We start from the raw sequence: 27,087 nt of genomic DNA on the forward strand, positions 1-27,087 counted from the left end.
TCTCAAAGTAGGAGAAGTACATGTTTATGTCTGTATCTTAAATGACTTTAGCAACCATGTGGAAGATGGATTTGAAGGAAACAAAATTGGAAGCAAGGGTTCCAAAGAGAAGATGATTGCGGTAGCATCTAAGAGTTGAAGTCCTAAGACAACAAAGTAATAATAAGAAATACTAGTAGGCAAGGAGAATTAGAAAAAACACTTAAAGGTAAAAAGCAGTCTTGATGATTGACTAAAGGTAGGAAAAAGGAAGGAGATTGCAAGGATGTTTTGCAAGTTTGCACCTGAGTACCAAAGTAGACTCAGGAGGAGAAGCTAATGTAGGAGGGAAGATAATGAGTTTAGTCTGAAAATGACTTGAAGTATTAAAAGTATATTCCAGTGAAGATCTCCAGTAAGCCGTTGAATACGTTAATATGAGGCTCTGAGGCAAAGTCTGGACTAGGTTTATGAGTTTTGAAATAGTATATAAATGAAAGCTAAAAATATTAGAATAAGTGAAATTATCTAAAGTTAGGGGGAAGTGTAGGTAAGAAAGGCACAGGAACAAAGACCCAACACGGAGGGGCAGACTAGGAAAGAGTAGCCCACCTACAACTCGGAGATGGAATAACCAGGAAGATGGAGGAGAATAGAAAGAGTGGGGCATTTCAGTTTTGCCTTCATAGTAGAGAAAGAGTGATCCATGGTGCCAGGGTCAGGAGAAAGGCCCAAATTGTCAAGAAATTCGTTTCCTGGTGACTTTGGAGAAAGCGTATCTTAAAAGGAGACACAGCAGTTGTACATTAGCTAATTGAGAAAGTGAACAAGTAGAGAGAGGAGACCACAAACAGTTAAGAGAGATATGACATTAAATCCAGGGTTGTTTTTTTTTTTTAATAATACAAAATTTTGAAGATGTATTTAAATTAACAGAAAGTAACTAGTGGAGAAAAGATAAAGGTAATCAGCAGGAGGGAATAGCTGATGGTAGAGATAGAGATGGGGCAATGTCTTATGGAGGACAATATGGAAAGGTTAATAACACAAAAGGAAGCCCACTTTATCTCCGGAGAGTAGGAGAACTGGCAAAAAGTTTACTGTTAAGGAAAATTTCTTGGTAATTCTGGTCTAGAGGGGAAAAGAAAATCTACTTTTTTCAAGGAGCAACATAGTTTTTGCTTACCTGGTGTCCAGTCTACTCTTCCCCTAGAAATAGCACCTTGGGGGAAATTGGGCTTTGAAGAACTACTCTTTCCTATATCTCATCTTTAGCATTTTAAACCCTACCCCATCCTCAACAACAGCAGAGGTCTCTTGATCAGCACATACCATTTATCTAGCCAAAAGAACTGCTTCAGGGAAGGCATGTGACCCACATAAGAGGAAGGGTTTCTGCCATGACTAAGCTGGCCCGAGCTATTACAATTTAAGACTGGAATTGCTGAGGCCAATCTCAACTCCCCAGGGGAAATGTGCATAAGACCAAGTCAAGGACCAACAGATTGGATGATAAATTACATGGTCACCCTAAATAAAACACTTTAGTCTGGGACAAATGCTAAACAGACTACCAGGAAAACAATACAAATCTGGACTAGCCCAGAAAAATGAGGACCTACATTTACCTGCCCAAGAGATAGAAATAGGCAGAATCTTCACAGTACAAACTAAGCATCTGGATCCATACTTTTAGGTTATGGAGCTGAGAAATTCCCAATTTTGCTAAATCTAATTAGAGTAGGGTTTCTCTCCCCTAAAATTTAGTTGAGTTGCAGAGAGAAGCCATGAAAAAAAAAAAAAAGAAAAAAATCTGTCATCCAAGGTTATCTCAAGTGAAGTGACAGCACCCACAAGGCTGAGAACTTGAGGAGGAAAAGGAAACCACTGCATTCACAGGCATCTTGTGGGAATGTCAGTGTTGGGGTTTCGGATAAATATGTTAACATAACATTATGCTTTTCATGCTCGGAAGATATATTCATGACATTTAATCACTCCAAATTTTAACAAAACAAATTTTCACAGAGTGGTATCTACCAGATCAAGTTATTAGTAAGATTCTTAATCTGTGTCCTCTAGCTTAAGATAGTAAAGACAAAGGCAACACATGGATCAAACTCATTGGAGTTAGGGCTCACCTTTATTGTTCCCATCAACTGAAACAGAGCTTCCATTAAGCTCTGAGCAATAGTATAAATAGTATGAATCACACACAGAGCATTAGCAATGGTTTCCACTGGTTTGATTAAGTCATTAAATAAGTTATTAAAGGGCTAATGCTTGGTTTTCCCATTGTAGCACGTTACATAACACCTACCCAATGGGGTTACTGTAAAAATGGATGCAATTATTTTTCTCAAGTACTGCAGGCTTTAGGAAAGTCAATAAGAATTAATATTATGATCCAACTCTTTTATTTGAAGTTTGATGTTAACAAATAGCTACAAAGAGATGAAGAAAAAGGCAGGATGACTGAATGACTTCTCTGGTTAGGTCTCTCTCAAGGTGTTGGTATTCAGCGGGATCTTGAGAGTCGTGGGCAGGCAACAATGTGAATGCAAATATAGGAGCTCTGGTGCAGGGGAAAAGATGGAAGAGAGTCAGTAGGTCTGGTTTTAGGACTAGATTTTACACATAGAGCTGAATGACCTTGGACAGGTCAAATAAACAATATGGGCCTCAGTTTTTCTCATCTTTAAAATGGGAGTTTTGAACAGTACGTAAAATGGCACTGCTGAGGTAAAATGGATTTCATGTAGAGAAACTTGAGAGCAGCTTCAGAAGAATGGCGGGAAAAGAGCTATGAGGTATAAGGAATTAAGAAGTCTCAGACATGAAGTTACAGAGTGAATAGAGACCCTTTTCTTGAGGATGGGCAATGAATGGAAAAGCAGAATAATAGCTACAGGAAACAGCAGAGGTAGGAGAAGCCTTTTTCAAGATGAAGGAGATGTCCTTCTTTCTCGAGTGTCCTTGATGGCTACCAGGGCCTTCTGTATCCAGGCCTGCAGTTTTCCCTAACATCTGGTACCAGCCTCATTGCTGCAGCCTCCAGCATTAGTCTTGAACTTGATAAAATCACATCGTACTGTCACTGTAACTCTTTACTCCCATAACTGACTCAAAATATTTTTTGATGCCATTTCCCCCATCTGGAATGTCCTTTTGTCCTGACTCATAGAAATCCTTTTTTTGGATAAATTCTAGCCTTTTTTCAGGATCCTCTCCTTTATGTCTTACATTACACTGTTCTGGGTACAGTGTATAGTAAGCGCTCAATCAGTGTTAGGTGTGATCATGATGACGTTGAAGATTCCAAAGAGTTCGACTAATCTAGCCCAAAACAGTGTTTGTGTATATATGTGTGTGTGCATGTGTATGCACAGAGAGACATATACATAAATGTTTTTTAATATTTATAAAATGGCTAGACAATTTATGTTTCACTATTTCATATTTCTTTGTTCTGACTCTGCCAAAATACATTCCAATTTCTTAGAGATCAGGATGATGTCTTATACCTTCTCTGTAATCCTTAGTTTTCTAGCTTAATGCATAATATGGGCCACCAATGAATACTCATTTTAAGAATGAATTTAACTTCAGATTATTGTTGAGTTGAGCTCTACATCCCCAATGATTATTCCTATTCTTACACATGATTTTTTTCTATTTGCTTTTTCTTTCCAAGGTAATTCAGAAAGCATTTCATTGAATCTAAAACATCATCAATTTTAAGATGTTCTATCATTTAAGCAGCTCTACGCTGTCAATTATACCATAAAATGCTATCACTCATAGGATGCATCTCAATTCCAAAGAAGTCAAAAAGTGAAAAAAAAGAAAACATGCCTTAGAATTGATGCAATATGACAATGTTTTATAACAAAATGTTCTCTAGATTAACCGAGAACTTATTAGTTGTCAATTATTGGGAAACGTTTTACAAGATTCTTCCCTAAATAAGATGTACATTTTTGGAGACAATTATTTCAAAGGGCTTTAATCTTATATCAGTATCTCAAAATTATACCAACATAATTTGTAAAGAAACGCTAACTAAAATACATATTTACATCAAATTAATATGGCGGAAACATGTTTACTGAGCAATTCAGTAAACGTTAATTAATTATAATTAGAAAAAACTTTGTTACTTTTTAGAATTAGAATTCTGACCTATGAGCTAGAAAACTTCTGTTTGCTTTCTTTCGTGAAGGCACTTGCTAAACTTCTGCGTTTGTCGCTAAGTAAATTTCATATATTTTCTGTCAGACAAATGAAATTTTAAAGTAGCTAAAAACACTGGCTACACATCACCTAAAATAGAAATGCTAGACATGTACTGCATCCCTAAAGGAGCATTGACAGGACAAAGCTCGTGGAGAAGGATCCTGAGTATCATGAATCACTGTTCATGACATCAAGAGAGCAACATCACACCCCACAGGTGACAAACCTAAGGTGCGCGACAGCTCATAGCCATGTTCCCATGAGACACTGATGATTCCATGCCTTATTTCCCAAAAAATATCATTATATTTTGACAAATTATGGGACATAAAAACAGTGTAAAAGTTAGTCCAACTATAATTGACTCAACTCATTGAACTCTTTCTAGAGTTATCTTCTAGACATTAAAAGCTCCCATATGGCCTGAGGATTATCTGCCATCCAGACAAGCAGTTGTGCAGGGCCTCAAAGGAATGGGTTTGTCTGATTGAATGACCTGATTTCCTTTTGGGCTAACAACTGTTTCAATTGCTAGACAAGGCTTTAGTCCATCTGTTAGAAGTTTTCCCACAAATTACATGGGAGGCAAATTCTCCCAGGCTTAGTACTGACCAGGGAGTCATTAAAGAGCCTCTACAACTGCCAGACAAAAAGCATCCCTGAACTATGCTTTTATAGTTTTCGTTTTTAATCAATAGTATCTTATATTTTCCTGAATGATTTAATCTATTAAAATAGATCAGGTTCTTTCCCAAGCATAGAATTGTAAAACATCAGAACGTTTGTAATGATTCCTTGTCTCTAGTGGGACTTTTGACATTTCCATAATAGTTTAAATAAACGCCATTTGACCATTGAGGATCTGACTTTATGTTTGCCAGATGTACTTTTGTCTTTATTAGTGCAGGCAAATCAACCAAACCAAAATTTAATCTGTCTGATCAGCCACAGTTCTATAAACCCAAAGAGCAGAGCTATAAGAATATTGGTGCGCCTGTACACCTGAACAACCAAATGTTTTGGATGCTAGCCTGAATTATTAAAAATAACGTAGACAATATCACGAAATGTTTGAGTCCTGCAGGGATGAAAAAACTGTGGCCTGTAGCCCAGATCAGTCAGGGCTGCTGCCTGTTTTGGTACATCCTACTGGGTTGAAATGGTTACTTTGTAATGGTTACATTGTAAATGGTTATACAAGCACCTACATAATATTCTTGATTTGCCTCTTGACCCAGAAAAACTAAAATGTTAATTATCTGGCACTTGACAGAAAAGTCTGCTGACCCCTGACACAGAACATCAATGTTTGCGTTAGGCAACTTTCCTAGGCCTCATGACCTTCTTCTTAGAGGCTGCTGCTGCTGCGCCTACACCTGGGCAAAGCGTACCGTGACTCCCAGCTACTCAGCCTAGAGCTACCATTTTCAGAGTCCCTGCAAATCAAATCATTGGGCCTCTAACTGGGGAAAATCTGTCCTCGCACTGCTGTGATGCCTCAGATCCCAGTAGAACGAAAAGTAGCTCCCAAATTCCCAATTCAAAGATTGTTATACATCTCTGTTATTCTGCGCGCTAGATTCTGCCAGGGGTTTGTATAGGGCAGCCATCTAAATAGTTAACGTCTGTGACCCCTTCCTTCTATAGCTTATCAATGCAGGAAGTGAAGATAAGAGACAGCAGATTATCATGACATCCAAGCAACTCTCTCAGGGCACAGTTATCAGAACCATACTTTGTTGTTCCTTTCCTATATCTTACCAGCCATGACTTTCAAACATACACTCAAAGAGATTACCATCATGTCTCACGCTGGCCCAGTATCTCACCACCAGAACTAATTTCATTGGTTTTTATCTAGTTCCTATAAAGGAGCAAACACTTTTTAATTTGATTGTGAACTTTAGTTCGCTTCCTTAACAGATGTGCTTCTACAAGGGTGCAAGGTGTAAGTCTTCAACTGTTTAGCTAATAAGAGTGCTGTGATTGAAACAGCACAACTACCTGGATGTAAAAGGTAAAATTGTGCCAGATGTCTATACAGCTCCTAGAAACTGCACAGGTTGCTAATGGTCTTTAGCTAGGGGCAATTTTCCAAAGGACGTATCTCCTGGAGTTGAGCAGAGCCAGGTTTGGGGCTCTCCACTGATGCCAGGCAGAATGTTAAAAATAGAACCAAGTAACACGACTCTGACTATAGATAACCAACAACTTCCTAACACATGTCCTCAAGGTTTACGTTAGTAACAGGACACAGGGTTGTTTATAATTCAAATGTACTAGTTGGGACTGATAACATAAAAAGTGGAGCAAATTATTAAAAAGAATTAATTCAATGACAATGAAGCCTGATATGTAGGTATCACTAGGAAAATCTGGGTCTGTTTTATATGCATAACAAAAAGGATGACATTCAAAAAAAATAGAATATATTAATTCTAACTAAAAGGTAACATCATTTAGACAGTACTTGATGAGTATCTGTGCTTTCTTGCCTTTGGAAAAGAATATAACAGAAACACAAAGGAAAGCAACAAACTGATTTTTATTGCCATTGATGAGGTAATCTCAACCTTACCCACATAAATTAGCCTAGATTAGATACCAAGTCAAAGAAAACAAAGCAAGATTTAAGTTCCAAAAAGAAGCTTAATTTGAGGCTGAGAATTGGCTTGAAAGGTCACAGATTACATCACTATGTGCTCATTTAATCAACCATCAGTTTCACTACCTGTGAAAGCAAATCTGTTCCAAGGGCTCTTTGACACCTAAATGTTTTTATTACCCGTGTGTATAAAACAGAATGAGGAGAAAATCATTCAGGAGACAAGTTGCTCACAAAGGGAAGTAAACTGTAAGGGACCTTGTCAAACTTTAACCACTGTTTACTATGGACTGCCAATGACAGTTGGTGCCTCACATTCAATATTACCCTTCATGGGATGTGTCCCTGCCTCTTGATAAGTGAAAAAGTGGTCATTAACTGCAAAGAAACAATCCACTCAGCAAGAGAGTGCTGCTTGAATCCTAAGGGAAGAATTAAAATAAACACTCAAGTGGAAGATGTTGCAAGACAGAAGGAAGAGCGCCACCTTCTGTTCTCCGCAGGAATGCTGGCTCCATTTACCAAAAAAGGAAAGGAAAGGAAAAGAATAACCGTCTTGAGTTAAGTCCTATAGGACTTAACTGAAACATTTCAAGAAAAAAGATTTCTGCTTTAGAAAGTCCTCTCAAAATTCTGAAAAGTTCTTCATTCATGTGGAAATAAAGATGACAACTGTCTTTCTTATAGACATAACATGATTCCGTGTGACCCTATTTTTCTGTAAATAAAAGACAACAGAGTAATACTTTCCTTTCCATATCAGACAGCATGAGACACCATAAAAATGGTCTTTGCAACACCTCTACATTACGAGTAAAGTTCCTAGTTTATAAGATTGCCCCTCCTTAAGGTACTTGCTTTTTTTCTTTATTTGTGGATACTTTTAATTAAAAAACAACCACTTCTACAAATAGGTATCACATTTTCTCAAGTGCAAACTTATTCTTCAATTAACCACTGATGCTTATGATAAGGCAGATATACTTACCATTATCTCAACAACCCGAAAAAATAACTGAAAAAATGTTTTACAGTGATTTTAATGAACCAGTAAAAGAAAAGACTCCTTACATGGAAAAACACTCTTCAAATATAGCTTTCTTAACCTGTGTAATCATCAAGGTCATGACTGGGGTTTAAAAAAAAAGCTTTAGAAATAATTAGGTTGTTCTTTTCAAAACAAAACTTTCAATGTATGATACTTGTGATATATTTAGCAATAGGAGATTAAAGTATGTGGTTTTTTGGGTTTTTTTTTTTTTTTTGAGGAAGATTAGCCCTAAGCTAACTACTGCTAATCCTCCTCTTTTTGCTAAGGAAGCCTGGCCCTCAGCTAACATCCATGCCTATATTCCTCTACTTTATACATGGGACATCTACCATAGCATGGCTTTTTGCCAAGTGGTGCCACGTCCACACTGGCGAACACCCAGCCACCGAGAAGCAGAATGTACGAACTTAACCCCTGCGCCACCGAGCCGGCCCCAAAAGTACATGTTTATATCACTTGTATTTAATTACCTATACTTTCCCTTTCATTGTGTATTACTGCTTAGAAACAATAAATCACCTTTTACGTTTTTAATATTGTTATATCTGGGTCTATACTCAGATGTCATTACTATCCATGGCCAAAGATCCACTGGCCACTGCATATGCTCAGCTCTGCTGAGGTACAGTAATCAAGGTAAAGAACTCCCTGTTCATTGAAGGCAGAAGATCTTGAAATGCACACAGCCGGCCAGAGAATAGCAAAAAGAAAGAAACAAAATATGTAATCATTTTTATATTTGTCACTGCAGAATATGTATTTCTTCATGGACAAAGGATCATTCCAGGTAATATTTCTTAAGGGAACATTAAGGAAAAAAGATACTGGAGGATCAGAAGATACTACAAGTTCAAAGGCAAGCGTTAAGGAGTTCACAGTGGCCCTGCCTCTTACAGATGCAGCACTTCCATTCTCTTTGTGCAGCAGAATCCCCACATCAAACACACTAAGATATCTCTCTTAACCAAGTCATAATTTTAGGTTTTGCCAAACTTGGCTTCAACATAATCCCAAGGATGTCAGTCTGGTTTTACAACAGCAAAAAGAACCAGAGAACTCAAGTGTATAAAAATGTATTTAAAATAATCTCCAGAGCTACTGTACCAGATAATGTATTAATTTAACAATCTGTAGGGTTTACCTCCCAACCCTCTTTCCCCACCCCTACTAAAAGTGAAAAAACATTAAAAAGAGAAAAAGGGCATACGGAATTCTACTTAAGATAGACGACCAAAGAGAATTAAGAAAAGTCAACAACAAAAGAAAAATAGACAATTTTGGAAGCTAAAAGGCAGAAGGACATGGAACAATCCAAAATGCCCATCAATAACAGAAAAGAAAAGGAAACGGTGGTCTGTTCCAGGCATGGCACTCTCACAGCAGTGAAATGGATGAAATGGACTAAAGTACTCATAACATGGATAAATCTAAGGACAATATTCAGCAAAGTAAGACCCAAATGATTATGTATAATCTATTTCCATTGATATCAAGCTCAGAAAGGGGGCAAAACTAAAATGTATTGCTAAGAGATGCATTCATAGGTAGTAAGCATGCAAATGAAAGCAAGAAAGTGATTAACACAAATATCAGGATAGAGATTGCCTTTGAAGAATAAGGCAGTACAATCACAAAGGGATATACAGGGACTTCTTTAGATCCAGCAATGTACTATTTATAGACCTGACTAGTGGTTAAAATACTGTCACTTTAAAATTACTTGTTATACTACACATGAATATTTTATATTCCTTTCTGTGTGTTCTAAATCATTATTTAAAGGCTAAAAGCAAAGAAGACAGACAGATGACAACAAATGCAAAAGACCAGAGCAAGCTGAAGCAATGCATTCAAAATTACAAAAAAAAATCCTTTCTCCAATATAGAATTCTATACCAAATCAAATATCTGTCAAACACAAGGGTAGCATGAAGACATTTCACACACTCCAGGTCTCAAAAAAATATTTCCCATTTATGCTTTCTCAGAAAGCTCCTGGTATTTCAAAAACAAAGAAAACAAAAAGCTGAAGCAATTACTATAAGGAAAAGTAGCATTGGTCCAAGATGTTACCTGGTTCACCTGTGAAAAGTATGAACTGGCCCTAAGGGGCCAGCCTGGTGGTGCAGGAGTTAAGTGCACAGGTTCCGCTTCGGCAGCCTGGGGTTCACCGCTTCAGATCCCAGGTGCGGACTTGGCTAAGCCATGCTGTGGTAGGCGTCCCACATATAAAGTAGAGGAATATGGGCATGGATATGAGCTCAGGGCCAGTCTTCCTCAGCAAAAGGAGGAGCATTGGCAGCAGTTAGCTCAGGGCTAATCGTCCTCAAAAAAAAAAAAAAATGTAAACATTGAATTTAGATTTAACTGATATCCTGAAAAACCCCTAATGGAAAAATTGAGAAGGAGAAATCAAAGAATATTAACTGTTTATCTTTCATAGTATGAAATCTACTGATAAAAACCTATTTTAGTTTTCTATTGCTAGTGAAACAAATTAGCACAAATTTAGAGGTTTAAATCAACATAAATGTAGTATCTTTCTGGTCTGGAGGTCAGAAGTCTAAAATGGGTCTCACTGGGCTAAAACCAAATTGTGCAGCAGGTCTACCTTCTTTCCTGAAGTTTCTAGGGAAAAATCCGTTTGCTTGACTCTTCCAGCTTCTAGATGCCCCTCCCATTCCTCAGCTCCTGGCCCCCTTCTCCCAGCTTCAAGACCAGCAAAAGCCAGCGAGTCTTTCTCACAGCGCATCTCTTTAGCCCTGAATCTTCCGCCGCCCTCTTCCACATCTAAGGGAAGTTGTGATTACATTGGGCCCGCGTGGATAACCCAGGTTAATCTCTTTCTCTTAAAGGCAGCTGATTAGCACCTGAAATTCCATCCACTGCCTTAATTGCTCCTTGCCACTAATAACATAACATAGTTTCTGGAGATTGGGATGTAGACATATTTGGGGGCCAATTTTCTGCCTATCAAAATATGTATAACTGAAAATCAAGCATGTTATTTTGAAATATAGAGGCAAATGCAAAAGAACTAATTGACAATGGTTGCATCTACAGGGAAAAACAGGGTGGTGAGGAAAGGAACAAAGGACTACTGGACTTCATCATGAGACTGGGAAATCTATTTGATTTTATGAAATATGTACAGGAATTACTTTCCTAAAATAAAAATATATATATTTATAGTTCTGTTGCTCTTTCTATTCTCAGCACTCATCAGAGGCATCCCAGAACAGGCGTCTGAAGCCGTTATCACAAAGAAGAGTTTCAAATGTGAAGGCTTTGATTTGCAAGATGCGTGTGTTTGTTGACAGAAAAAAAGCTCCTGAGTCTGAAAGAGAGGCATTGATGGAAGCTCAGCACTGGTGTGTTTTTCTCATAAAAATAGTCTAGAAAGAGTGTGAGGAAAAATCAGATGAGTCTTTCTCCAGGAAGCCAGGTGAAAGTCATCTGGCTAGGAGGGAAATAGGGAGTTGGCTTGGTTTTGAGTTCTCAGACAAGACACGATCTGGTGATGCGGGTTTGGGGGTGGGGGGCCACAGGTATGTGGGAAGAAGGAAATTAGCACTCTGAGACTTCTAGCCTCATCCTGAGTCCACACCAGGGAAATTTGTGCAAGTAGAAGGAAAGCCTACAAACAGTCCATCACTTGTCCTGTGATAAAGAGACATCATAGCTGTTCTAGCTGCTGTCTGGTGAGTGCCTTCCATCCATGCCCTTGGATCGGCCAAGTGACATGAGTTATTGCCCTATTATCTTCCTGAACCTTATCAACATGGTGACATCCCCCAGGATATTCATATGTCCCCTCAATTGGACAGTGCTGAATGACCCATATCACATTATTGTTGCCTTTGGAAAATAATTTTTCATAGCCTGTCTCATCCTTATATATATCTGACAATCATACCTTGTTTATTTTTCTATCATAAGGGTTGCCACCTACTGAACAATGGTCTGCCTCGTTTCTTATCCTTATCTCTCACTATAGTATGAAATCCTGTATGGCAGAGGATATGTCTCTCATCTCTATATTCCCAGTAATCACACAGGTCCTGATGCAGGAGGTACTTAACAGATGGTCGCATAATGAATAAGTGAAATACAGGATATGCTTAGGATGTCCTGATCTAAAAATTGTCCCAAAACTGGTATACTAAATGGTCTGAGATTTCTTTTCATGCAAAGAATAAATCAACTGGGAATAAAGTAAGAAGAAGTTCATTTAGGCTGAATGGCTATCACCAAATGACCTAAAAAATATTGAAGTTGGTTTATAAATTGAATCTCTTCTCTTTTAGAGATGTGTACCACAATTATCAATCAGAAGTCAAACAGATTTAGGTTCTAATTTCTTCTTTGTCAGATACTATCAATGTGACATTGAGTTAATTATTTTGTGTGACTTCATTTCCTCTTTTACATATGGGTAAAATAATACCTACTGCATAGAATGTTGTATTAATGAGTTAACATATGTAAAATAATAGTGCAAAGATTAGATATATATATGTAGTAGCAAAAGGTATTATATGAGATTTTGTGATAGTATAGAAGAGTGAGGAACTCTGTGTCAACTAGCAACCCAAGTCTTCAATATTTATAAAACCATCCCTAATTACAGGAATAAATGGTTAACTATATGAATATTAATCAATTTAATGAAAACACATTTTATAACTCAATTTATTTTATGCGTATTGCTCCGTATAAGGAAAAAATTTAATAATTTAAGTTATATTTAACAGTTCCTTACTTCCTTATAAATGAAAGTTACAATTAACATATGAAAGCTAGGAAATAGAAATTATGGCTCCAATCCCAAAGCCTGAGAGAAAGAAAAGGAACGTTCAGAGATCAAATTAGAAGAACAAAAATTTTAAAGCAACTTTACATATTCAGGTCTGCTTTCAGTGTTCAAAAAATAATGTCTTTTTTAAGCCATTTTTCCCAAATGAGTTTGCATAGGTAGAATATTAATTTCTCCTCCAATTTGGTTCAGATGGGATTACAAGTGGTGTAAAATGAAAGCTAGTATGCTAAATACATATTCAGAGCAAAAAAGATTTAATCAGTATTATGGAATAACTGACTGTATAACCGTCAACCTACACAAAAAGGAATTCTCTCCACCAGCCATAAACACACAGCTACGCAAGGAAACGCGCAGAGATTTTATCTTAACGACGATTATAATATTTGAAGAAAGCAATTGAATCCAACAGTATTATTAAAAGGCTGTACATTTTTCAAAGTTTATAAAGTACATATAAATTATGGACAATGACTTTGTCAAGCTTAAAATTCTTCACTCTCTCTAACGCTTAGACACCCATAATCAGTGTCATTCCTAGGCAAAGTGTACAGCTCCTAACTAAAATTTCTACTTCACTTTTTACCTGCCTTGATACCCCACCTGTCAGATCCCAGATCTTCCATTTGTCTCCCTTGCTCAAAGCTTCTTATCCAGCTTATTGCAAGATTAACACTGTGCGAGGCCCCAGGTTAAGCGCTCTACGTGTCTTATCCCAAATCATCTTCACAAGCCTATGAGGCAATTAAATGTTAATGAATGTGAAAACTGAGGCTTTAATAACTTCCTAACATTCATACAGTTGCTAAGCGGTGGAGCCCAGGCTTGTAGCCTAAATCCACACTCTCAATCCCCCCTGGGTGGTTTTCGAGTTTTTTCATGGCTTCGGAATAAAATCTCATTCAGATGCTCAAATGTCTAATAGATAAACTTGAACCCACCCCATTTGATTCAATGACGGTGAGGGGCTGAAAACCTAAACTTACTCCTTTGTCCCACACCTTTAGAAGGAACTCCAGGGAGAACAAGTTAAGAACTGCTGCTCTCAATCTTTCCTTCACCTAAAATGTTCCCGCTTGGGCCAGTTCGCTCTCAGAGGCATCCATCTGAAACTGTTGATTTCCTCAACAGAATATGCAGCCACACTTCTTGGGCCTGTGTCACATCCCCCTTTGACCTAGAGTTGTGCGACAGAGTTCAGACAACTGAGACTTCCAGGTTCCTATCCTACCAGTCCCAGAATCTTTTCCACCATTGTGGGAGCGCACCAAATCCTCCTGCAAGCAAAACCCACAATGTGCAGGGTTAATGCACCCAGGCGACCTCCAAGCAGTAGAGGACAGGATTGGATGGACAAATGCTCCATCCCCCTGTTTCCCAGATGGAATTCTCATGGTTCAACGCCCCGTGGCCTGAGGCAGCAATCTCCATAATATATCCTTACATTGACTCTTTCTCTCTACTCTCCCTACTCCCTCACGCTTGAATTCTGGTATCACTTCACAAATAAACTCCCTCACCCAAGTCCTTGCCTCCAGCTCTGCTCTTGGGACTCAAACTGAGTCATCACATGAAGTCTAGGAATCACCCCAAAAACCAAAAGAATCAACACCATGCAGCACCAGAACAGGACTGTGAGGGAGAAGCAACAGGAGCTCTTCTGGTGCTTCAATGTCATTTTTAACATCCTTCCTCCCTCTTCTCTTCTCCCTCACTAATCACACAACCACCCCAAGTGAAAAACTGCAGGTGAATTATAAGCATAGACACTTTCATCGATGGATAAGTGCTACTTTATTATATCGCCAAAATAAAATTAAAATTCCTGTCTCATGGTATTGCTCTATTATAACATAAGAAACGTGTGGAAATTAAACCAAGAATATTCTTTCACAGTTCTAAGCATTCAGTAGATAAAGTGGTGTTTGCAAAACACAGCTTAGTCTAGAATCTAGAAATCTCTGAAGAAAGCAGAGAAATGTCCTGGAACCTTGAGTCAGCTAACCCCTCATCAGGACCAGATTCTTCAAGCCACCAATACTACAGTCTCTCACTACCCCCAAACAATTTATTAGAACTTGTTGATAAATGTTTTATTTAATTTCAGAAGATAGGGCACATAAATCAACAGGTACAACAACTAAACTTACACCAAATTCTAAATCAGTAGGAATAACAAAAATTTCTACAGAAATTCATCAAAGAAAGTAAAATCACTTGAGTTGATAGGATCAAGCAAAGCTCCTAAAAGGAAGTGTGACTTGATCTGGGCTAGGACCTGACACAAACAGCAAAGAGAGGAGGGCATCCCAGGCTCGGGGAAGACGGGAGGGTCTAGAGAAGATGATGTGAGGAAAGGCATAGGAAGGCACGCAGTGGTGCATGGCACCAGAACACCCAATCACCGGCACCACTGCCCTAAGGACAATCTGAATTGGGATCTGTTGTTGAAATGAAAGCTACAGATGTGAATGCAGAGGCCCTAATGCAAACAGCAGCTCTAGAGTAGAGGACAGCTGTCAGAGAACTGTGGATAGATAACTCGAATGATTCTAAAGTCTTTTCATATTTATGTTCAGACCTTTCTAAGTAGCTAGATACAGAATCAGAATTTTACTTTTACAAATTTTTAATTGTAAAATATAAACTTATTTTATGTTTACAGCAAGCCTCCTAATATAAAATCGAAGCTTTAAAATTTAAATATTTGAACTCAAACATAAAAACAAATTTTAATACACACGTAATCAAATTAAAAATTCCCAATTTGTTTATGGTTTCTAACTTATTTTCACATCCATTTTATATATAAAAGATTAAATTTTAAAATTGCTAAATATGTACATTCTCAAGGTATAGAAGCTGTAAAAATAAATAGTTCTGGAAAAGGGTATATAGAATCACTTTTTAATATCTCATGGATTTTTTTTTAAAGATTTTATTTTTTCCTCTTTCTCCCCTAAGCCCCGGTACATAGTTGTATATTCTTCGTTGTGGGTCCTTCTAGCTGTGGTATGTGGGACGCTGCCTCAGCGTGGTTTGATGAGCAGCACCATGTCCGCGCCCAGGATTCAAACCAACAAAACACTGGGCCACCTGCAGTAGAGCGCGCGAACTTAACCACTCTGCCACGGGGCCAGCCCCAATATCTCATGGATTTTTATATTTTGAGTTGATATCAAAGACTCCAAAATCTATTGCATTCTAATATTTACTTGCTTTTCTTAGAAGTTTTCATTATTATTTATCTTTCTAGTTTGTCAGTATGCATTCTTCAATATTTAACTAATTTTAACTTTTTTCACCTACTTAAAAGATGAAAATTAATTCGAAATATTTAGCTGAGTTAAGAAAAAATATCTGACATTATAAACAAAGATGTTTTAAAGAAACGCTTTTAAAGTAACATTTGTGCTTTGATTTTATAAATGGAGAAATAATGTATCCTTTTTTAACCAAATTAGATTACTTAAAATGTGACTCGCTTGTATTCATTCTAATTTGTGTAAGAAATCTGAGTCTTTATACCTTTCCCTTACCTTCTCCTTATTCAGAAGTAGTATCATGAAGATCATTTTCAGTTTTTGACAGACTTCATTTGAAATCTTGTCTCATGACCACTTCTGAAAATATTATTTGTTTTAGGCAGGAAGCGAGAAGGTAGAGCTGTCATTGAAGGTGACAAGCTGGCTACGCAGATAATACCTGTGTTCTATACGACCATTTGGGGGACGTTACAGTCAAGAACACTGTTCTCACTTGCATCTCCAAAAACTTATTTTTTGATAATGCTCACAGTGACAAGTCAGGTTTATGAATATGTGTTAAGCAAATTATGAGTTCGAATAAAAATAAATAAGTAAATAAAAAAGAGTCCAAATAAACACAGTATTGAGTCAAAGATTTTTTAAATAATGGTAAATAACCCCATTATAAGAATATTTTTTAAGCTTCATGAAGGTAGACATTATGCTTATTTCATTGACTAATATAGATCCAGACCCAGACACAAAACAGATGCTCAACGAATATTTGCTCAATTATTCAATGAATGTATTCGATGTTGGGGTAGGGAAGATCTGTTACTTGTCTCACTGATAAATTTCTGATAAAAATTATGTAATTAAATCTACAAACTTTTGCTTGGCAATTGGCAATAGAATCAGAATAAGAGGATTCACTGCTTGATGAGCTGCTGAGCTGTGATAGCCAAAGAAAGTATCTATCCCTCATACAGAGGTGGATGTGCAAGAAGGTCAGAACGCTCCGGTAGTTATAAGGACTCACCCCTCCTGGGCAGAGAGAAACAGAAAGTGTGCGCTCCTCTTTTCTAGGCTCTCAGTAAACCTTCTCCCTGCCTGTCAATCTCCTTTTCCTTTGTCTGGAGGAGGGTACAGCTGAGTGAGCCTTCAGCTTTCTGAAGCTCCACTCACACTTATTCATGCCTTCTTGACTCTACATCCCAGGAACCCCAAGTCTCCTAGCAGCATATTTAGAAATTCTTTCTTGGATGGCATTCTCAATTGGCTAATCTCATCCATTATGCATTCACTTTTAATAGTCTTACACTTCAACTTCTGGGAGCAGTTTACTATGTCCTTATTTTCAGTCACTACTATGTCTGATGTCCTGTTAAGGCAACAGTTTTGAATAGGCAATAGCAAGCAAATGAGGCGAGATTTAGTATTAGCTTCTGGTTATGTTACATTAAAATAAACTGCAAGGAAGTGTCTGTCGTTCTTAGTTTGTCCTTGGATTTTGGTTGTTTTGAATGCTGTTTAAAATAACTAGGCCAGCAGATAGGGTTTGTAAAACATTCAATTGTACATGGATAAATTCACTTTGATATCTTTTATTATATTCAGACATCATAAAACCACGATGAGAAGTCTTGGAATTTTGAAAAGTTTAATAATTTTGACATGAATACATAAAGGTATGCTTAGTACATCCTCCATGTGAAAGTGAGCATATCTAAATGGGAATTCAGATTTCTATTTGCTATTTATTCAACCTCTTTTCTTTCTTTCTCCTCCCTTCGCTTTCTTTTGGTGATATTCACTAAGCAGTAAAGTCAGACAATAGACAAAAAAGAAAAAAAACGTTGATCAAACTATAATTCATTGGTTTTAAAAGCCCATTCCCAAGTTATACATGAGTCCTATTATTACATTCATTTTTTGAACATTTTTCTTGCTGACAAAGCAATAAATGGAGTTCTTTCTATATAATAATTGTCTCTACAGTATAGCAATTGTTGTATTTTCCACAATACTACATATATAGCTTTTGAAATATCTGCAAAGCAATGTCTAGATCTTACAGTGAGAAAAATTGCAGGTTTAATTTCTATTTTAGCATACAATGCAAGTTAGTGCCATATTTGTATAACCTGTCGATTTTCTACTGTATGACCTATATAGCATATGAGCGTTCCCCAGTGACTCCAAATGGCTAAATGGATTCTGCCAGAGTGTCTAAAGTGAATAAATGAAGTACAGACCCAAATTCTGTAGCTAGAACACAGGAGAAATGACTTTAACCTAGAAAAAGAACAGTGGCTGTTCTAGACATCCACCTCCAAGGGGAAAAGTCTCAGGATTATACCTCTCTGTTTTGGACTAGCACCACCTCCTGTCAGTTTCATCATCATTAGCAACAAAATGCCTCCAAGCAAGCTGCCTATACAGACAGGGCTATTTTGTATTACAACTTTACCATTGAAGAAGGTATATTAACCTAAACTATTATTTCTAGCAATAGTTAAGCAATAGTATCAGCATGTTCCTGAGATCATGCCACAGTAATATGAGCCATGCTATTGGCATGGAAGGAAATACTTGTTTTCCAGGGTGCTTTTGCCCCTAAGAATGATCAAGCCACCCTAAAGGCTATAGGAAAACAGGAATTTATATGCAACTTATAAGCACATGAAGAAAAATTAGAACACAAGACAAAGCCTCGTTCAACATCATTTGAAACTGAAAATGATCTGCTGGAAGACTGTGCCCGTCTACTGTGATCCTGTCAGCAATGTTATGACACAAGCTACGAGAATCAATTTGAAGCTAAAACTGCTTTTCAAATAGGCTATATAGATAGAATACAGAGGAGATATTGTGTGTATACACACATATATATATATATATATATATCTCACATATCTTTAAAAAATAAAATCTCTGACCCCTTCACACCCCGTCTAGCTTTTTGGTACAGTTGTTTACTCTCTATTCACAGAAAATATCTCTCTCAAAAATGATACTATTCATCTCAGTCTCTCCACACACCCTCTCCTCTGCTCTCTCTATTCAATGTGTTTTCTCCCCTCCACTTTCGAATGACTCCTATAGGGTCACCAACACCTCCTTTGCTAAATCCTATGAACAATTCTTTGCTCTAGTTTTTCTTGATCTCTCAGTTGCATTTGCTGCCTGTCTTCTCCACACTTGTCCTCACTAAGGATGAGCAAGATGATCCACAGGGACACAGGAAGAAAACATCAAAACCCCTCATTTAGATTTAGTTTTATTTTTAAAATGAGAAACAAATTAAACTTCACTTCATCTTTAATAAATCATTGGGCCTACAGACGTAATCACAGTCACAGAGTGCATCCCAAATATCTGGAGGGAACAATGGAGGCTCCACTCAAAGTAAACCCCCCTTATGGCTCAGCTAAATGCCCTGCAGTTTATCTGTGGGTGATTAATGGATTTATGGAATATATTATTTACCTTAAAATAAATAACTCATTAAAGAGGGGCAAATGGCTTTAAAATAGCTTCCTACAATACTAGCGTAATGAAAGTTTGAATAAAATGTTTCTTTTGCTGAAGAATAAATGACTTGACCCCAAAGTTGAAGACAAACTGGTATTAGGTTCCTCACATTCTAAAGAAGTCTGACAGTTAGGACTAGGTGCCAGCTCCACAGATTAAAAGGAAGCAGCAAAACCAGACTTAGTTTCATCAAAGGCTCTAGTCGATACATATTTTATAGTAGATTTTATTTTTTAGAGCAGTTTTAGGTTCACAGCAAAATTGAACGGAGGGTGCAGAGATTTCCCAAATACCCCCGTCTCTACACATGCACACCCTCCCTCATTATCAGCATCCCCCACCAGAGTGGTACCTTTGCTAGAACTGATGAATCTACATGGACACATCATTATCACCCAAAGTCCATAGTTTACATTAGGGCTCACTCTTGGTGTTGTACAGTCTATGGATTTGGACAAATGTATAATGACATGTATCCACCATTATGGTACCCTACAGACTAGGTTCACCTCCCTAAAATTCTCTGTGCTCCACCTATTCATCCTTCCCACCCCCCTAAGCCCTGGAAACCACTGATCCTTTCACTGTCTCCACAGTTAGTTTTGCCTTTGCCAAAATGTCATATACTTGGAATCACACTAGTATGATTTTTCAAATTAGCTTCTTTCACTTAGTGATATGCACTTACATTTCCTCCATGTTCTTTCACGGCTTGATAACTCACTTTTTTTTTTAGTACTGAAAAACAGTCCATTGTCAGGATGTGCCACAGTTTATTTATGTATTTGCCTGAAGGGCACATTGGTTGCTTCCAAGTATTGGCAGTTATGAATAAGGCTGCTATAAACATCTGAGTGCAGAATTTTGTGTGGACATAAATTTTCAGCTCCTTTGGGTAAATAGCAAGGAGCATAACTGCTGGAACATATAGTAAGAGCATGTTTAGTATTGTAAGAAGCTGCCAGACTCCTTCCAAAATAGCTGCACCATTTGCATTCTTACCAGCAATGAATGAGAGTTCCTGTTTCTCCACATCCTTGTCAACTTTTGTTGTTGTCAGTGTTTTAGTTTTCGCCATTCTAATAGGTCTGTAGTGTTTGCTCATTGTGCTTTAATTTGCATCTCCCTAATCTGTATATCTTCTTTGGTGAGGTGTTTGTTAAGATCTTTGGCCCATTTTTTAATCGAGTTGCACATTTTGTTATTGCTGAATTTTAAGAGTTCTTTGTATATTTTGGAAAATAGTCCTTTATCAGATATGTCTTTGCAAATATTTTCTCCCAGTCTCTGGCTTGTCTTTTCCTTCTCTTGACAGTGTCTTCCATAGAGCAGAAATTTTTCATTTTAAGGAAGTCCGGCTTATCAATTATTTCTTTCATGGATCATGCCTTTGATATTGTATCTAAAAAGTCATTGACAAACCCCAGGTCATCTAGATTTTCTCCTATGCTATCTTCTATGAGTTTTATAGTTTTGCATTTTACATTTAGGTCTATGATCTATTTTGAGTTAATTTTTGTGAAGTGCATAAGGTCTGTGTCTAGATTCTTTTTTTTTTTTTTTTGCATGTGATGTCCAATTGTTCCAGCACCATTTGTTTAAAAGACAATCTTTTCTCCATCATATTGTCTTTGTTCCTTTGTCAAAGATCATTTGATTATATTTATATGAGTCTATTTCTGGGCTCTCTATGCTGTTCCATTGATCTATTTACCTATCCTTTCACTGATACCACAATCATTGTCTTGATTACCATAGCTTTATAGTGAGTCTTAAAGTTGGGTAGTGTCAGTCCTCCAACTTTGTTCTTCTCTTTCAATATTGTATTGGCTATCCTGAGTCTACGCATATGTTTAAAATTTTGTCTACCTGTCAGTGATCCTCAAATCTTCATCTCCAGGCTTAACTTCTTTGCTTAAACTGAAAATTTATCCAACTTCTACTTGGTGTCTCTTTTTGTATAGGCATCTAAAATTTAATAGGCCCAAAATATAACTCGATTTCTGCCCTTTCACCCAAACTGACTCCTCTACACATCTATCCCATCTCAATACATGACACCACCATTTACTGAGTTGCTCAAGCCAAAAACCTAGTAGTCATCCTTGATTTCTCTCTTTCAACTCTTTCTTTGAGTCATACGCAACTAGGGTATGGCCAGGCAATAAGTCCTATCAACTCTACCCTCAAATCCAACCATTTCTCACTGTACTCAGTGCTACAATTCTTGGCCAATTCAATCGTCATTAGACAGCTAAACTCAAAGTGTTGACCAAGCTATGGTCTCATATAAGTCTTAGGGTGCTCTTCCAAAGTTGGTAAATCCAGTTCCTCATGGTTGTAGCGCTGAAGTCACTATTTTCTTGCAGACTGGCGACTGGGGACCATTCTCAGCTCTTAAATGTTGGCCACTGTTCTGTGGCCCTCTCTACAACATGGCAGTTGCTCCATTTAGGCCAGCAGAAAAATGTCTCTGTAGTTTCAAATTTTTGAATTTCTCTGTGTCTGACCTCTAGGTCCAATTTTAAAGGGCTCATTTAACTAGGTCAGGCCCACCTGGATAACTGCTGTAGATTAAAACCAACTGATTTGAGATCTTAATTACACCTGCAAAATCCCTTCACAGCAGTATCTACATTCATGTTTGATTGAACAAGCAGAAGGAGGTATATGTACAGTGGGGACCAGAAATCTTGGGGAACCTCTTAGAAGCCTGCCTCCCACATACATTTTTCTCATCATTAGGTCTCAGCCCAAAAGTCACCTCCTTCTCAATTCCTAAGCACCCTGGCTGAAATAGTTCTCCCCTGCCCCACTGTTCTTTACACCATTATTGTGTTTTAGATTTTATAATATAAAATAGACTCTATAACAGATAAATATTTGATTCATTAATTAATAAATTAGAAGTAAACAGGTTGTTTTATTGTATTAAATGGAGTTCTTAGCAAGAAATAGAATAACTACTTCAAAAGTGAAATAAATTTATTAAAGCTTATTACACAGTCCATAGAACCTCTAGTTGACCTAGAGAATCCAGCTGGAAGCCTACATAAAAAAACAGTACCTGCATTGTATTTCCACATTGCTCAGCACAGACCCTTCCATTGCTGTCCCAAGACACAAACCCTGAAGCTCACAACTCAAGCTCATAGAAGAATGTGCCCTGAACTATCACTCCTGCCTCTACTGCCTCTGAAGGTTTGTGGTCTCTTTGCCATAAGGGTCTCCCCCACCCTCATCAGAATGGCATCTTCACTATGCCCCATTCACAGTCCTATAACTGAAACCTTAACAAAACGTGTTTAGTAAGCGAAGGCGAGTCTACATGACGGTGCTCAAACCATAAGGAGAGCTTATCCTCTAATCTGTGTTATCATTTTAATGTAGTTTCTTTCTATCTTTTTTACAGATATATTATATAGTTGAAATTATATATACAATTTCATATTTTATTTTTTACTTAGCAATTTATGAAAAGCATTTTAAAAATCATTGCATTCCATAATATCACTTTTCATTGTTAGCTGGACATTGGAGTTTTATATAATTTGGCTGTAATAAATAGTACTATAAAAAAACCTGCTCTTCATGTTTTTAACTTCTTTTTTTTATTATTTTCTCAGCAAAGATTGCTAGAAATACAATAATTGGGTTAAAAAGTAGGCATTATAATCTTTTACTACTTGCTAATTGATAGGCAGAATAAAAACATATCAAAAATATTACCTATTACTTTTCTTCACCTGTACAATGAGAACAAGGACCATATCTGACATTACTCACGTATCTTCAGTGGCTAGCTCAGTGGTCAGCACATAATAGTTGATCCATAAATATTTGCTAATGGATATTTTTGAATGAACATTTTAATTTGCTCCTTTGGTTATTAGTCAGGTTTAACTTTTTATTTTTCCTGAGGAAGATTAGCCCTAAGACAACATCTGTGCCAATCTTCCTCCACTTTATATGTGGGTCACCACCACAGCATGGCTGACTAGTGGTGTAGGTCAGCACCTGGCATCCAAACCTGCAAACGTTGCCGCCAAAGTGGAGTGCACAGAACTTAAGTGCTATGCCATGGTGCCAGATCCAGGTTTAACATTTTTTTCATATCATTTTTACATTTATTTTTTCTCCTTTATAAATGGACTTTTATGTCCTTTACCAATTACTTACTGGGATTATAGCAGTTTTATAATTAAGATTTGGCAGTTTTGAACATTCATGTAGCAAGCCACATAAAATCAAGTTATAAAGCAAAAACCATCAGATGCAGATAGCTAAGGAGAAACACAATTTGAATGGCAATCTTCAACATACAGTTGTTTATGTTAATCCAAGTAACAAAAATAAGTGGCATAAAGGAAATCAATAATAATTAATAGGATAAAATATTATTTCTAACTTTATATTTCACAAGCAGAGAATATTATATAAAACACTTTACAACGTATTGCACACTAAGCCACAACATGCATGACAGATGTTTCAAGCTGATTCCTTCTCCTGTGGATGCTTTCTTGAGCCAATCAGAAGCTCCTCTACTGGGCCCTTCTGACTTCAAATCCCATGACATGGATGATATATTCTGTTCCTTCACTGGTCTGCTCCTGGTTGTCTGGTTGTCACTCTACAGAGACTCTCACCATTGGAATGAATCCCTTCACTCTCGCTTTTGGGAAAGACCAAAGACAGATCTATTCTGGCATGCTCTGTCTTGTGGAATCTCCCTCTAGACACAGGGAACACTCACAATTCCTTTATCCTATTAAACTTTAAGTAAAAGCTGACTTCCATCCTGCAATCATAGACTACATTAGCTTGTCAGGGATGAGTCAGGCAGCCCCCTCAACTCTTATTTCCCCTTGCTGTCTGGGATGTAGGTAGGGATTCACAGAATGACAACAGCACTCTACCTAGTAAATTTTCTCACAAAGCCCTTCTCATTATTCTCTGACTTTTTTCTATATCCTTGATCTGGCCAAGGGATGCAAGAGTCATGAGTATGCTTCTTGACATTTTTCTCTATAATATCTGAAAATAAGGACTTAGCTCATACTCACTTTGGCATTGAAAATCAGTTGTATTGATGCCTTAGTAAAAATTGAGGCAGGAAAGGTCTTCTTCACACATTCAACCAAAATGATACACAATCAGAAATCAACACAACTCTCTCTGATGAGCTAAAATCAGGCAAGCCCAAGCACAGAATACAATAGATAATTCTATCTACACAGCATGACACAACTTCAAAAACAAAAAGGAGAAAAGTGAGGAGGAAAAAGAAGAGAAGGAGAAGAAGCAATAGCAAGATGAAATAGTCCGCTAGAAAATGCCAATGGCCTTCCTGACTGATAAATGATACTTCTTTACAGGAAACAGCTTTGGATCAACCATTCAGCAGACCACATGCAGCAACAGATTTCACAAGAAAAGAGCAGTAGCCTCAAGTCAGACTTTTCTACATGGTGGAAAAAAAGATAGGTACCCATATTTCATCAGGACTTCCATGGGCCAAACCCAACTGAAATCCAGAGACCTAGAGAACTGTTTATACAGTCCCATAAATTAGCTTCCAGGAGGCTCAAAGCAGGGTGGAGAAGAGTGGAAAATAGATCCAGAAAGACAAATGGAAGGTGACCAGCCCATTATGGAAGTTTGTAGAAAGTTTCCAATGCAGTTAAAGGCTTAAAACCGGAGATAAGAATTTAGCATTTGCAACAGAAATATGTCACCTAATGCCTAAACTATGCCCTAGCCGGTATTACAGTCACTATATAACATGCTATAGTGACAAGGGCCATCCAGACTCTACTCTTTGAATGGAAGTTAAAAAGTTCAGTCAATCTGGAAAATAAGATATAGGCCTATTCATTGTGAAATAGTCACATTAATTCTTCCTTAATGATTGATAGTGCATCAATTAAAAGATAACACATTTTAACAATTTAAGCAAGTTTAAGATTCTTGATCTTAAAATTATCAAACATCTGGATCATTTTCACCTGAAAGTAACAGGGCTAATCTAGCCCATGCAAAATCATGGGAACAATACAATACTAGAAAAGGAATTCTTTTAACTAAAGTTTCACATCTGTTGAAATCAGGAGAGTATAAAAGCAAAGGCATATAAGAAAATGAATACCAAACCAATAATGTAGAAGCCCAAGAAGGTGACAAAAAAAGTAAAAATTAAAGAGCACATAGGAAGTAATCTATGGCAAATGACTCTAACAGACCTGATTTTCTAGGGCTTTGAAGAAAAAGGAAGTTTTGGCCAAAATACAAGTCTCGTAGACCTGAGTTTATCTGAACAAAAGAGAAACAGAGAGCCAGAAAGAGAAGATGACTGATGACTTTCCAGTTTCATGGGACCTAACTATTCTTCCTAAAATTAGCTTCCATCAAATTTTCTAGTATTTGTTCAATAGATTTGCTTTTACTTGAAACACTTAAATGAGTCTATGCTTCTTACAACAAAAAACCAGTATAACTAGTACATCCAATGGCTTCTATTATAATTTCTATCCTACCAAAAATTATTGGAGACCTAAATTAAAATGGATCATAGATCTAAATGTAAGCTAAAATCATAAAACTTTTAGAAGAAAACATGGGAAAATTTTTGTGACCTTGAGTTGAGCAAAGATCCCTTAAATACAACAAAAATATAGTTCATAAAAGAAAAAAAAATGATAAATCAGACTTCATCTAAATTAAAAACTTTTACCCTTCAAAATAGGCCATTAAGAAAATGAAAAGGCAAACCACAAATTGGGAGAAAATTTTCAAATTATGTATCTGATACAGAACATATCTCGAATATATAAAGGATTTTTGAAATTCAGTAATAAGAAGAAAAACAACCCAATTTAAAATGAGCACCATATTTGAATAGACATTTCACAAAGAAGATATAAGGACGGCTAATAAGCTCATTAAAAGATGCTAAACATCATTAGTCTTTAGGAAAATGTAAATTTAAACCACAATGAGATACCATAATACATCCACTAGAATGGTTATATCAGAAAGATGGATAATAACAAGTGTTGATGAGGATGTAAAGAAACTGGAAATGTCCTCACATATTGCTAGTGGGAATGTAAAATGGTACATTTTGGAAAACCAAAAGCAGTTTTTGAAAATATTAAATATATTTTATATACGATACAGCAACTCTACTCCTAGGAACCTACACAAGAGAAATGAAAATATATATCAACCCAAAGACTCATATGAAAATGTTCATAGCAGCATTATTTATAGTAGCCAAAAAGTGAAAATATTCCAAATATCCACCGATGGAAAAATCAAAATGTATTATATTAATACAATGGAATATTATTCAGCAATAAAAAGAAACAAAAATACTGACACATGCTATAACAGAGATGATTCTCAAAGTCATTAAGCTCAGGACAAAAAAACCAGATGCAAAATACTTCACATTGTGTGATTATATTTATATGCTATTTCCACAGAAGCAAATCCATAGAGATAGAAAGTACATCAGTGGTTGCCTGAAGCTGAGGTTAGGAGTGGAGATTGACTGCAAATGGGCTTGAGGAATCTGTTGGGGAGGATGGAATGCTCTGAAACTGGATTGTAG

This window comes from Equus quagga, chromosome 7, assembly GCF_021613505.1.
Source record: "Equus quagga isolate Etosha38 chromosome 7, UCLA_HA_Equagga_1.0, whole genome shotgun sequence".
Lineage (NCBI taxonomy): Eukaryota > Metazoa > Chordata > Mammalia > Perissodactyla > Equidae > Equus > Equus quagga.